The following is a 14,957-nucleotide window of genomic DNA, read 5'->3' on the forward strand; positions in this document are numbered from 1 at the left end:
TTCACCAACTAGATCCATGATTTCTATATAGTCTGTATAGTTTTTCTGTATATTCTTTTAAAAGTCTACTCTATAACCTTTTTCTACATTCTGAGTGATTTCTTGGGGCCAATGCTGAAAAAGGGATGTAAGCAAAAAAGAGATAAGGAAATTTTTGAGATAACGGAAAGGTCCTAAAATTAGATTGTAGTGATGGTGCAGAACTGCATATAATTTCTAACAATCTTTACATTGTGTACATAAAACTACATAATATGTACTACAGATACAAAAATACTCTTTTATACTTAATTCTAGCAGGGCAGGTAGTTTGAAAATCCATTGGCCTTAAAAACCAGATCAAAGAAATTACTACATCCTGTAGATTGTGCATGATAATTTCAACACTTTATATTGGAAAAGTTTGTAAATTAATATGAAGATTAATCATTCCAGTATATTAGGAGTAGTTGGTTCTCACACATAAGTCATATTGATTATTTAGGAAGATTTCGCAGTGAATTTTATTGAAATCAGATGTTCTATTTGATTGACTTGTCAAACTATCTACAGTTGTCTTGCATAACAAAATTGTTATAACCATAACTTACAGTTATACTATGTATACTTTACCCTTTAAGTGTTTTTATTAGATAAAATTATAATGCAAATTTATCAAGAACTAAGATATAAAACAAATAAAAAGAATTCATTTTAAAGCTGCTTTAAATATCTCTTCATTTTTGTGAGGCATGAATTTACATGACAAAATCATATATAATGCACATATTACTGGTCTAGATGCCTTTCCTGTGTATTCTGGAAAGGTCTACTGCATGACCTTTATCTACATTCTGAGTACAAGAAAACAAAGAGAATAATAAAATTTTAACTTCTTTCCTAGAATAAAACATCAACAGAAGCCATAACATACAAGCAGAAGTAGATAAAAGCAGTGAACCATTGAAACTACATTGTGCAATTTGCAAAGAGCTGTCAAGTGAACTTGCTCAGGAGTGAACGGAAGGGAAAAATGCTTTAATTTCAGGGGTCAAAACCAAAATAAATAAAAAAGAATTCGTAAAAGTGGTAACTAGGGCAAATGATAAGGGGCAAAAATAAAGTTGACAATAATTGACTAGCAATCACAATATTGTTATCATATTTTCAATATCTATAAAACCAAGATTGGTCTCCTACAGTCAATTTCCACATCATGTACAGTGGATGCAAAACCTGAAAAATTAATTATATAGAAACAATGATAAATGAAGTTAGAGATAGGAACTGGTTTAACTTTGTAAAGGAGGTGAAATGTCACCCTTGGACTCCCAAGGCAAATGAATATCTATAAAACTATTACCAGGTGTAGTTAGGTGATAACTCTCTGATTTTGTTTTCACATGGCATTGATTTTAATAATTTCATCTATCAAATGTTAAACATCCAATAGCTTAAATCATAGTTTGTTACCACTACTGTCAGTGTTTCACATTGATCTGGAAGTAAAGGTTATTGTAGAAACAAGATGAGGGTTATTTTTCCACTTGAGTACCTTCTTTAAAAGTGGAGTCTGTCAACTGTGTTAGGGGCCTGGTTTATTGGTCTTATTGTTAAGACCTATTTAGGAAAACATTAGGGAAAAGAATGTACAAGCTTAACTGTTAGACCCTCACAACAGTAGTCAGAAAGAGATATCATTTTATGTGGTGCTCCTTCAACTGTGCCTTGTCCCTCTCCCTCCCTTCTCTTAGTCTCCTGATCATTCCTTTATGACGGAATATGCACTATATAATATTCACACAAACACAATATTCTTAGAATTAGTGTTTTTCTAAATTTTTCCAGAAAACAGAAAATATAATCTTAGAATATAGTACTGGAAAGAAACTTATTGAATTAAGAATAATAAAATAAAGATAAAAATCATGAAGAAAAAAAGGCCTACAGATGTTTTATGCCAACTTTCTATCTTCTTATGATAGAAATGTGAAATTTTGCATTCACAGGTGTTATATGACTTATGGAAATCTCATTTTTCTTTTGTGACAGAGGTAGAAGAAGAATGCTCTAACTCACAGTCCAAAGTATTAGTTTCTTTTTTCTGCATGTTTGAATTTTTCATATATATGATGCTGTTAGAAGTTCCTTTCTCTCAAGCAAAATAATAAAGCTACATAGCTGAGCTCTAGACTAATAATAGTAGTGATTGCCTTTATCATATATTTGAGTAGTTGTTTGATTCAGTTCAAATGCTGTTACAATCCCTTTCTTATCTTGAATTAAAAAATATCCACAAATATTACAAGTGTTTACCTCATGTACTTATTAGTTACTTATTTTTATACTTTGCAACACTTATATTTATTAAATAGTAATTTTGTGGGTATGTGACACTGTAACAGTACATGATAGTGCATGTTGATAGTATAATTTCTGCTTGGGATATAATTTTAGGCTCAGAATTTCATCTAAAGAGATTCAAATTCTAGGGATTGGTAGTGTATCTCGGTGATAGAACAAGTGCTTAGCATATGTGAATCCCTGTATTTCATCCCTACCAACAAAATAAAAAGATATTCAAATGCTAGAATCACAAAATTTTGACATTATATAATTCAAAAGTACAAAAAGGCTCATCAATTTGTTAGAACTTCAGGATATAGAATTCTTCATGATTATTAATTACTGCATATTTATTTGATCCGTTTAATAGGCAGTCCCGAATATTCATGGAAAACTGCTTTTTTCCAAATCACCTTTGCCAGGGAACAATAACAATTATGTTTTGAATCTGTCTCTTCAAAAACAGGTAGATGACCATGTAACAAGAAGGAGTAAAGTGTTTTAATATAGTGTTCCTGTTTATTGGACAGTATAATGGAACTCCTGACAGAAGTTAAGAAGATTTTTTTGCTATGGGATAACTGCAACAATAGAGTATAATTGCTTAGGTGGGGTATAAACTTATTTGTCTGTGTTTGTGTGGCTCTATGCGTTTCAAAATCATTTTTAAACTATGCCTATTTGTTTGCCATCAATAATTAGCCCTCTGAAAATAAATTATTAAGATATGTGTATGTGTGATTGTATATGAATTATCTTTGAAAAAATAGTCCAGGAACAAATACATAGGTTATTTACAGGTATATGTTACCACTTAAATATGTGTATGAGATATAATTATCATGACTGATATAATGTATTTCATGATACTAGAAACAGTCTACACTCTGGTCTAATAGAACTGGACTATCACACATAATTCCAGAAAGCAAGCATATCTATTACAAGCATTTTGCTTTAAAAATATTCTTAAATATTATCTTCTTTAAACACCCTTTGAATAAGCATTGTATGAAATTGTATCATACAGCCATTATTCAGAAAAGGCCTAGAATGGTTGCTCAATCCAATTTCAAAGGGTAACCAAATACCTTGTCTGTAAACTTCACAGAAACAAATTTAAATTCCCTTTAATTGAGAAAAGCATTTTTAGAGAACACGGAATACAAAAGCAGGTAAGTAAATGGGCACTGCAGAGTTCCAAAATAAATGACCTGAGGAGCAGAGCCCCAGACAGTTACTGACAGGAGGAATCCTCAGGACCCAGATGCAGGGCTGTGCTTGTTACAGAATACCAATGCCACCATGTACTGTACTCAGTTTTCTCCCAAGCTGGTAGAAAGCCTGAAAACTAGAATTACTGCTTTAGGGAAGGGTTAATCCCACAGAAAATCCCAAATAATGAAAAGCCATTTCTTGATGTTAGGGTTTCATAACAGAGGTCACAGCAGAGAAAAGAGCTTGAAAAATAAGTTTTGTTTTTATTCTGGTTGGAGTGCTTCTGTTTTGTTTTGTTTTTTTTTGAATCTCAGAATAGCTTTTGAGTATATAAAGAAATTTCCTGAAAGTGTTATACATAAAGTAAAAATAATGGAAAAAGGCAAAAATCATTATTTTGTATTGGAGTAATTAACAGTGTTTGAGTAGAAAAGAAAAATAATTAATAGAAAGTAAATTACTTAATTGAGCAACCCTTAGGAAAAAAAATCCCTGAACCTTGCCCTCCATTATGTTCTCCTCTCAGATCCAGTAGTTTGAACATGATATCTATTAAAAAAGAAAAGAAAGTCATACTGAACACTTAGAAGTTAGAACACTTTCTTTCACTCTTGTTCAGTAATCAATTACACATGAATTTGGCAATATGATTGCTTATATACCTATAAAAATTTTAATTACCTTCCTAGTAATAAAGTGTTTAGAAATATATGCTAATCTAAGGAGTTATCTAGTCTACAATGAGCAAAATATTTAACCTGTCTCAGGGTAACTTATACACAAGCTTCTTAACTGGCCTTTCTGTAATTAATCTCTTTTCTTTCCTACCATTATTCTGGTAGGGATCAAAGTTATGTTTTTGGCCTGAGAATGAAGTGACTTTTTTTTTTTTTTTTTTTTTTGTGGTGCTGGGGGTTGAACTCAGGGCCTCATGCTAGCTAGACAGGCACTTTAACACTTGAGCTGCTCTACCAGCCCTTTTTTGTTTTGGGTATTTTTGAGATAGGGTCTCATGAACTGTTTGCCCAGGGCTGGCCTCGAACCTCCATCCTCCTGATGTCTGCTGACCAAGTAGCTGGGATTACAGACGTGACCACGGGTACCAGGTGGAATTACTTCTTGCTTAAAAGTTCTTTACAAAGTTCTATGACATCAAGATACTCTTCAAAGAGTTTGGCATACACAACTTTATCATCTGGCCTAATCTGTTTTATTGGCTCCACTTTGTGACTCTATTCTGTTTACAAATGCCCTGATCATAAGGCAATAAATATCTCCTTATGTAGTGAACATACCATGTTTTTTAATGCTTCTCTTGTATTAGATTTCTTCCTTCATCCAGCGTTTACCCTGAGTTTCTATTCTTTGAAGTAGTTTAAATATGCCTTTTTCTGAGTTATTTTCCCCCTAATTTCCCAGAAAGTACTAAATGTTTCTTTCTTTGTTTCATCACAGAATTTTGTATATTTCTCTATTAATAAAAAAATGTGAAATTAAAAATCGATTCTGTGCTACTTCTCAGAGAACTTCTTCCTTGTTTATGTTTTGGTATGCATATTTCAATGTTGCTACAATATGTCACTCATACAGGAAAAAGAGCAAACTCTACAGTTTGTTTCCTAGCATTTTTCTATGCATAATTTCATGCTACTTGAGATGATATATACTGAATTCTGATCTTATGTCACAATTTATACATTTTATGTCTATAGTACTGAATTTATCTCTACTTTTCATAACTACTACTGCCACCCTCTTTCAGATTCTTGTTATGCTTTTATTCTAATTTATTCCCACATATTACAAACTCATTGCCTGAATTAACAACTTGAAGTTTATCTCTCTGAACTAATCTTTTGCTACTCAATCATTACTTATCCCAACCAAGATTAAGCACATATTCTATAAAAAAAAAATCTACTGTTATTGGTTTTGCCTTATCTTTCTCCTGCAAAACTTCCTACCATCCTGAGCCACTCATGCTTCTGTGACTCTGGTTTTCTCATCTGTTTCTCCTAATTAATGGACACTTGTTTGAGACGCTCACCTGTGGAAACACTGCCTATGTTCTAGAGTCACAATTATCATGACATTGTCAAGGTAACGCGCTGGCTTCCTCTTTTTATTTTTGATGGTATTGGTGTTTGAACTCAGGGCTTGGCACTTGCTAGGCAGGTACTCTACCACTTGAGCCTGCATCTAGCCCTTTTTGTTTCAGTAATTTTTTAGGTAGGATCTCACATATTTGCCTGGGGCCAGTTTCAGGCCAAGAGACTCCCAATTAAAGCCTCTCATGTGGCTGGCATTGTCACTGAGGACAGATGGAGGGCTCCCACAAATCACAGGTCCTTGAGATCCACAAACATTAAAAAGCATTTCAAGGGGTCTCATAACAAGGAGTCTTACAAAGTGGAAGTTTTAGCAAGGATTTTTTTTAATGCTTCTTTATTTTACTCTATTTTATTGTTTTTTGCATTTATTTCATGTGTTTAGTATAAAGGGATAAAGTATAGACAAGGGGGGAGGGGAAGAGAGAGATTTTAACATTTCCTGTTTCCCATGTAGGAAATAGGAGTAAAGACTCAAAATTGTGCCCCACTCCCCCCATCTCCTATTCTTACACTAGAGAGCTGGGGGAATACACGTGGTCAAAGATAATGGTCTGGGTGGCTGAGATGGCTGTTAAAACAGCAAAGGGTCAATCCTGGCTCACGAAAAACACAGAGACAATAGGTAGGCTCTAGAACTTCCCTTTGTCAGACATAATTATTCTCCACCCATCCAAGGATCCTTGCAGTTTGTTAACATCTCAAAGAGGAAAAGAGAAGCGGGTAGTAACTCTATGTCACCTTGTCCCTGTAACTTAGCATCTAAAAGGAGGTGGGAGGGAGCTAGTGGCTTAGGTTCTCTAGCCTTTACTTTCTATTCTAATATAAGTCTGGTCCTTTAAATATTTATTAAAATAATATAATTTCCCTGTCTCCTCATCCATATATCCTGCCTCAGGATGACAGGCATGCGCCATCAATGTGGGTTGAGGTGGGATCTTACTAACTTTTTTGGCCAAGGTGGCTTTGAACCACAGTCTTCCCAGTCTCAACCTCTAGAGTAGCTGGAATTAGGCATCAGGCCCTGCACCACTCCTTTGATTTTCCATGGATTTATATACAAATGTTTATCATAGTCTGCATCACATTATCCTTAATTAACATTAATTTACTTCTTATTACTTGTAATATTATTTACACATTAATTCTGTTCCTCCTATATATGAGTGCATCAAAATAAGGAAATCAGTCATTTCCTGATGTTTATATTTATAGCTGTCAGTGTTTTGTATATAATGCTATATTATACTTCTGTCATTGAATTTGTAAAAAATAAAAATCAGATATCTGATTAAATGCTATAATTCAGACTACCTTTTCTACACTTGAAAATTCAGAATAAATCTAACGTGAAAACAAATTACAAACGCAGGTTGATAGAGTAATAATGTCACCATTTTGTGAATCGGTGGCCATTTTATTCTCAGGACTCACTTCTTTGCCTTGTTGATTGCTGACCTGAGCCACCATGATTGGAGACACCCGCGCACGCACTAACTTCCTCAAGCTCCCTCTTCTATAAAAGCCATGCCTGGCCCAGACTCAGTGCTGCACCATCTTTCTCTGGCCAGCCTGGCAGTTCGAGCCTGCTGTTAAAATTTGCTCTTGGATGTGAGACTTTTCTCATGAGCTTTCTTTGCAAGCTGCATTTTTCCTAACATTTTGGTGCTGTGACTCTTATCGGCCCCTCCCCATCCCTCTCTCTCTCAACTCCCATTCCCTTCCTCCAGGATCTCAGCTGCTTTGCCAGAACCCCTGATCCTAGAAGATGCCCTCATTGCTTACAGGGAATTCCTCCACCCTAGCGTGCCTCCAATTACCACCTACCACCAGCCAATCCTCCCTCGAGGTCCTCTCTTGGTGAGTCCTCCTTGCACGCAGAGCCGTGATCTCACTTTCTAAATACCTCAAAATCCTAGTGCTGGGTCTCAGCTCTCTCTCATCCCTGGAGACCAGGTCCCCTAGGACTGTGGGCCCCCAGTGACTGAGACATGCCTCCCAGGAATCCCACCTCTACTCTCTCAGACTCCCCATCAGGATGTCTCCTGGCCAACCTTGGGCCCTTCACCTAATGCCTGATCTTAAGCCCCAAAAGCTCATTTTCCTTTGTAATCAGGCCTGGTCCCAATATCTGTTAAATAATGCCTCCAAATGGCCACTTAGTGCTACTTTCAATCCCAATATTTAAAGGGATTTATACAATTTCTGTGAACAATCCTTTTCCTATCTCTGCACCAAACCCTCCCTCTGTACTTCTTGTTCCCTTGTGTGTGCAGGTTCTAGTAGCTTTTAAACCAGTCTCTAAACCAACCAAATCCTCTCTCAAACCTCCTCCTTCTCATGTAAGCAGACTTCCTTTGACTGCTTGCCCTGCCTGTCTCTTCCTATCTTCCTGAGGGACTTTTCCATCATGGTGTCAAGCCAGCTGCTCCTTGCCAACTCTGGCCTTAAGGTGATTCTGGCTCTGGGGGAGTTCATGCTCCCTCACTGCGGGCTGAGACCAAGCCTGGGGTTTATTCAGGTACACCTCATGCTACACTGGGCGAGTCCTGATTGTTATGGCACCTGATGACTGTTTCTTCTTTCCCCCGTCTAATGCCCCTTCTGCCTGAGACAGTGTCCTGAGAGTGGAGGTTTCATGCTTCTGAAAGTGTTCCAGTACCAGTCAATGGGAGTGACCTACAGGCACAGGTGATCGCTAATCCCTCAGGTGTGTGTCATGCTTCCAGGCTCTGCCTTCCCTTCCCTTACCTAAGATGTCAGGACACCTTTTCTGCTCCCTCCATGGTCTCACTGCATGTCCTTTATCTCTGTCTGCCTTCCCCTCCCTGGGCTTACTGGGACCCTGGCCTCCCATAAAAAACTTATAGCTTGGTACCTTATGACTTAAATTATTCTCACAAGTTTGTCAGCCCCCTCAGTCTAAAGCAACTTTAAATCAACTGTTAGGCACCTGTGGAGGCAGAGGCACTTAAAAAAAAAAAAAACTGCAGCTGCCACCCTCATGCCCTAACTCCGCCCCTACAGGGGAGAAAGGAAAACAAACAGGTGCACTCACTCACAGGGATGCTGGCCCTTGGGCACATCAGGAATGCCTGCCATAGCTAAGAGAATACATAGAGAGGACCCAGCACACATCCTAGGCCGCCAACCACACATGGTGGTGGCTGCAGTCCACCGTCATTTCCCCTAGAATAAACACGCACAGGTGCAAGTACACAGGAAGGGTGGAGGGGTGACAGGCCACAGGATCAGGCCTAGGCAGACAGGGTTGTTTGTCCTGGTGTATGTGTGTGGGGGGGGGTGGGGTGCCTTGTGCAGTCCTTGCTCCCAGTCCCACCTCACACCTTGGGCCACCAGACCCACCTCTTGTAAGCCAATTGTTAGCTCAAGGTTATAGTCCCACCAACAGCAAAATGGGAGTTACTGTGGTCTCTAAACTTCTCATTTAAAATTTTCCCTCCAATTATTAGCACTAGTCATCCCTTGTGGTACTGTTATTTCCCTGGGACTCCCTCTGAATGCCCTTCTCTAACTTTACAGACAATTTATTCCTTTGTTAAAAAGGTAGCCTTTATTAAAGAAGCTGTTAGCTAAAAGGCAGGATCCTAGAGTTTTGTTCTTTCTAGATGGGACCTGCCCCTTCCAGTCTTCTGGCTTGTAAATGTTGGAAGCTTTGTACTGTGGCCTGGCCTCAGTATGCCTTGGGTGACCAAGAGAAGTGGCCTTCACATGGGGTTTTTAAATTACAATACCATACCCCAATTAGACATTTTCTGTAAAAGGTAGAAAAAGTAAACTTAGGTCCCTTATACAAATTTTCTTGCATCTCCAAGACCACCCCGATTGGCTCCATAATTACTATCTAGGTGCTCAAATGCTGGCCATACTTTGTAAGCCACAGGATAAATATGGGAAAGGAGGACCAGAAAAGCCCCTTATCAATGACAAGGCCTACCCCTACTGCTCCACCCTGTGCCCTACCTTCTAAGCCACCCTAACCTCCTAATGGGTGCTTCATCCTTCAACAGGTAATGGTAGGAAGAGGGCAAGTCTATGTCCCCTTCCAGCTGTAGGATCTAAGGAAAATTAAAAAACAACTGGACAGCTATATTGATGCCCAGAAAAATACATTCAAGTCTTTATCTCTGTCATCCAAACCTTTGAATTGACATTATGCTTCTATTAGACCAGACTCTTTCCTCGTTAGAAAAGCATTGGGCTCTGTCCCAGGCCACTCAGGTTGGAAATGATTACCATTTACAATGAACCCCAATACTAGTGGCACCTAAAAATGAGGGAATAAATGTGCCTACCTACAGGAACACAGGGAGTCCCCTTGACAGAGCCACACTAAGAGGGGCTGGTGATATGGCTCAAGCAGTAGAGTGCTGCTTTGCAGACATAAAGTCCTGAGTTCAAGTCCCAGTACAGCCAAAGGAAAAAGAAAAAAATATTTGGGGATGAGGACGTAGCTCAGTGGGACAGTGTCTGCCGAACATGTGGAAGGCCCTGGGTTCAATTACCCAGCATTGCTAAATTAAAAAAATGGAAGGAAGATAAATGGTGTTAATGTCACTTCAACCATCTCATAGTGGAAAAGCTAAAAAGGGCCAAAGTCAAACCTCTAAACTATTCCCAGGTAACTGTAGTACAACAATGTCCTGAAGAAAACCCCCTTACCTTTGTGTAGCATCTTGAGGACACTATCAGAAAGCATACCATGGTGGACCCAGAGTCACAGGTGAGAGTGGTTCTCCTCAAAGATAAATTTCTAACAGTCAGCCCCAGATATTCATAAAAACTCAGTCTGTGGCTGAAAGGAAAAAAGTCATTGAACCAAGTAATACAGCTATGTCTGTATGTCCAAGACCTCAGAGAAGGCCTGTATCTTGAACTTGCTACTGTGGAGGACAGGAGGGGCACTTCTGCAGAGAATGCTCAGAAGGGGGACAGCCTGGGAGACAGCCCCACCCCCAACCAGGACCCTGCCCTCTGCAAAGGTAACCACTGGAGCACTGGAGGTCTAAGTGCCCTCGTCTCCAGATGGAAGGCAAGGTGCCACTTCTTGGCATCAATGTTGAGGGAGCCTTGGTGTAGCCATAGTGGCAGAAAAACAAAAGGTCATTTTCTTGCTAGACAGTGGAGCTCGTTTCTCTGTCTTACCTTTCTTTCTGGGTCCCCAGTCCAATGACAAAAGTTATCATTCAGGGCAAATCTGGACAGTCCCTAGAGTGCTAGTTTACCCAGCCTCTGGCCTGCTCTTGGGGAGAACTCTTCTTCTGTCATTCTTTCCTCATAGTTCCTGAACTCCAGTGTCCCTGCTGGGATGGGATTTACTATCTCAACTAAAAGCTCAAATTCTCCTCCTCCCAAGGCATCTATCTCTGCTGCCCCCTCCTTCAGGAACAAATAGATTCCACAGTGTGGACTGATGAGATAAGTATAGGGCGAGCATGGACGGCCCTCTGTATTCAAATAAAGCTCAAAAATCCCTCACAGTTTCCACACCTAAAAACAATATCCCCTCAAACCTGAGGGACAAGAGGCCTTATGCCTATCATAAATGCCTTAAAAAAAAAAAGGGCTACTAATTTGTTGCTCCAGTCCCTATAATAGATTTTAAACTCTTATAAAAGTTAATTTTAAAATATAAGTTATAAAATAAACAACTGGAAAGGATATTGATAGGTATTGAATGTATTTTTTGAGATGTTAAAGGAAAAAGGAATGGTTCTTTTTTGAATGAGAAAGGATTTTGTAAAGAAGGGTTTGTCTAAAGATTGTTTCAAATAGAAGGGATAAGGACAAGCCATCAAAGGGTTTAGTATGTTATATGATGGTCTGAGCAAGTTTTAAAAGTGTATAATAAAAAGCTTCAATGTGTGATAAAGCTAAAATTGACTAAGAGTTGCTTAAAAGATTTTTAGGGTCATGTCAAACTAAAATCAAATTGTCTATGTCTATAAAATAGCAAGGTTATCTTAATATTGTTCTGCTCTGAGTAATATCTACAAAAAATTTTTACAGAGAAAGATTTTATTAAAGAAATTATTTGTGTTTTCTGCTGATCTTGTCAAGCCTGAAGTACTACTGAATCAGAGTTCATTTACATATTTGCTCATGTGTCTTAAATGACCATCTTGTAACAGTGTTGTGTCTAAATATGGTACAAACACTTACAAAGTTTTATAAAAAATGAGCTAGAGCTCTCTTTTATAAAAGAGTGTTACATTTAACCTAAATCCTGACAGTCAGCCCCTGCCTCCCACAGGTCACCTAACTAGGTGTGGTCTAAAAGGGACAGACTCACTCCCTGAGTCATGAAGGAATCGACCCAGTCCTCTGTTTCCCACAGCCCTATACCATAAAGCAGCTTAGAACTTTCTTAGGAGTTACAGGATTTTACAGAATCTGGATCCATAGATATGCAGCCCTTAGCAGACACCTTTTTATGCTCCTTCTAATATTTCTATTTTGGTGTTACATAATAAATGTTCTCAAGACTGTTTCCCTTCCCCAATGAAGGTGCAAACCAAACCAGTTCACCTGAGAAAGCCCACGAATCCACAGCTGATGAGGGAAAACCCCACACACTGGACCACCCCCCGAAGCCCTTCCTTCTTGAGCCCTTTTGAAAAAAATGTATGGCCACCCATTCCTCTTAGGAAACTTGCCTCCAACAGACCCTGCTCCTCTGGCTGACTACCTACCTTATCTTAAACTTCTCAGGGAGCATGCAGACCAGATCCTGCCCCATCCTATAACAATTTCTGTTAAACCAGGGGATCTTGTTCTGCTAAAGGATCCTCACAATGCCCACTGCTGTCAAGCTCAATGGGAATCCCCCAGTGGCAGCACCTTTCAAGGATAAAACATTGCCCATCAACTTCAGACTCTGCCACTACAGCAAAAGATGAGTACTCTTGTGTACTTCTGGGCCCCATGTGGTTATGCCTCTCCAGCAAACTCTCTCCCTCTTCCACTCCTGCATAAGTTCTTAGTCCTCATCTGGCTCTCGATTTTCCACCATAGGTGGATTTAAAACACTGGTGTGGCAGTGGGCCTAATTCTGGGAACATACATAATACGTCCCTGCTTCCTTCCCTATGTTATATGATCTATTAGGTCCATTACAAAGACTACTATAGAAAGAGAAACAGCTGCACATGTGTTGATGCTACTCCAAAACCAATGAGGCCTTGACCTGCTACTGCAGAGAAGGGTGGTCTCTGCCTGTTTTTGCAAGAAGAATGCTGCTTCTATGTTAATCAGTCAGGGATAGTAAAAAATAAAATTAGACAACTCCAGGAACAGTTAGAAAAATGGAGAAGGGAGTTGGAGGACTCTTGGAATCTTCTAGGGAACAACATTTCACAGTGGTTCTCCTGGCTAATGCCCATCCTAATGCCTATGTTTCTTGCTCTCCTGTTCTTAAGCTTCCTCCCTTGTATCATAAAAACAGTGCAAAGAATTCTCTTAGACCACATGTCTGCTATTGCTAATCAAAAGTTTTACCAGTTGTACCTCCAGGGATATCAACCTCTCCAAAACCATCTGGAAGACTGCTGTGAGGGCCCCTACCAAGATGCCACATGAGTCTGAGGATCTTGTCCCATACAACAGCCCCTGCCAGCAGGAAGCAGCTAAGAGGCTGATGCTTCACCCCAATTCCTGATCCTCAGCCCCTACCCTCATCATTATTAAAGAAAAAATGGGGGAATGATAGAGTAATAATGTTGTTGTTTTGTGAATCGATGGCCATTTTATCCTCAGGCCTCACTTCTTTGCCTTGTTGATTGCTGGCTTGTGCCACCACAATTGAAGACTCCCTTGCATGTGCTAACTTCCTATTCTATAAAAGCCACATCTAGCCCAGAGTCAGTGCTGCACCATCTTTCCCCAGCCAGTCTGGCAGTTTGAGCCTGCCATTAAAACTTGCTCTTGGACGTGAAACTTTTCTTGTGAGCTTTCTTTGTGAGCGGCATTTTTCCTAACATAGGTGATCATTTTAACTTTAAATAGACTGACAGGACTAGCCCATAATCTCCAAACTGTTAACTGAAGACATGTATAGTTTTACTTACAAGATAATTTGATCCAGCTGGAATGTATATTTAATTCATGCTATGATAATTTGGACATCATCAAAAAGGAAAATCTCCTGGTAAAAACAATTTAACTCCTACTTTTATAAGCCGAGTACTGTAACTATTATTATTAGCCACAGGTACCTAAGTCAAACTTGTAGAAATGTGGTCTTAGCATAGGGAAAAGACTGAAGGTATCTGACTCCAAGAAGATGCACCATTTTGGACATGCTGCCTAGGTGACAATTCCAGTAGAAGAGCTGGATGGAAGCTGGAAATCATCAATGGCTTGAGCAGTTAGAAACAAGAGATAAATTAGATTTCATGTGAAGTCTCAACACATCCTCATTGGGAAAGTTGGGGAAAAACCCCTTCATGCAGAGGGAGCAGACAAGTACCCATTTTTAAATACACCTGCAGCTTCTGTTCTCTTTAACGAATGTTTGTTTTTTAAAAGAAAAGTGTCTTACCAGAGTTTAATAGACTGGGGGAAGGGAACTACCCAACTCTAGCACCTGCTAGCCTTCTTTTTTTACCTTCATGGGGAAGAAAGATGGGAAGTATTGTGAAGGTCGTGGTCAAGGGGCACAGGCCCACTTAAAGAATAAAGCCCAGTTATAGGATTGCAGAATGTTTTCCTTCCTTCCACAACTTACCAAAAAGTCACATGTATTTATTTTCTTTCTATGTAATTTACTTCTGAAATATATTTAACTACTTTTGACACCAAATAGATATTTAGTTTGCTTCTGATTATGCTATGGTTTGGATATTTTCTTTTTCCCAAAATTCAAAATAAAATAAATTAAAAACTATTTTTGGATGTACTAAACATTTCATTTTATATAATAAAAGTATATTCATAATATCACTGGGAATGGTGTTCATGCCTGTAATGCCAGTTACTTAGGAGGTGAGTGTATGTCTATGGAATGAATATTTGATTTCCCCCAAAATTCATATACTGAAGTTCCAGTCCCCAGTGTGACAGTTTTAGAAGGTGAGGTCTTTTGGAGGTGATCAATTAGGTCATAAGGCTGGAGTCCTCATAAATGAGATTAATATATTTCTAAGAAAAGACACAAGAGAGCTTGCACATCCTGTCTTCTCTCTAGCATGTGAGAATGCAATATGATAGCTCCTATAAGCCAACAAGAAGGTGTTTAACAACAACAGAATCAGGCTAGCATTGTGACCTTGAAATTCAAGTTTTCAA

The sequence above is a fragment of the Castor canadensis genome, chromosome 6 (assembly GCF_047511655.1).
Source record: "Castor canadensis chromosome 6, mCasCan1.hap1v2, whole genome shotgun sequence".
Classification (NCBI taxonomy): domain Eukaryota; kingdom Metazoa; phylum Chordata; class Mammalia; order Rodentia; family Castoridae; genus Castor; species Castor canadensis.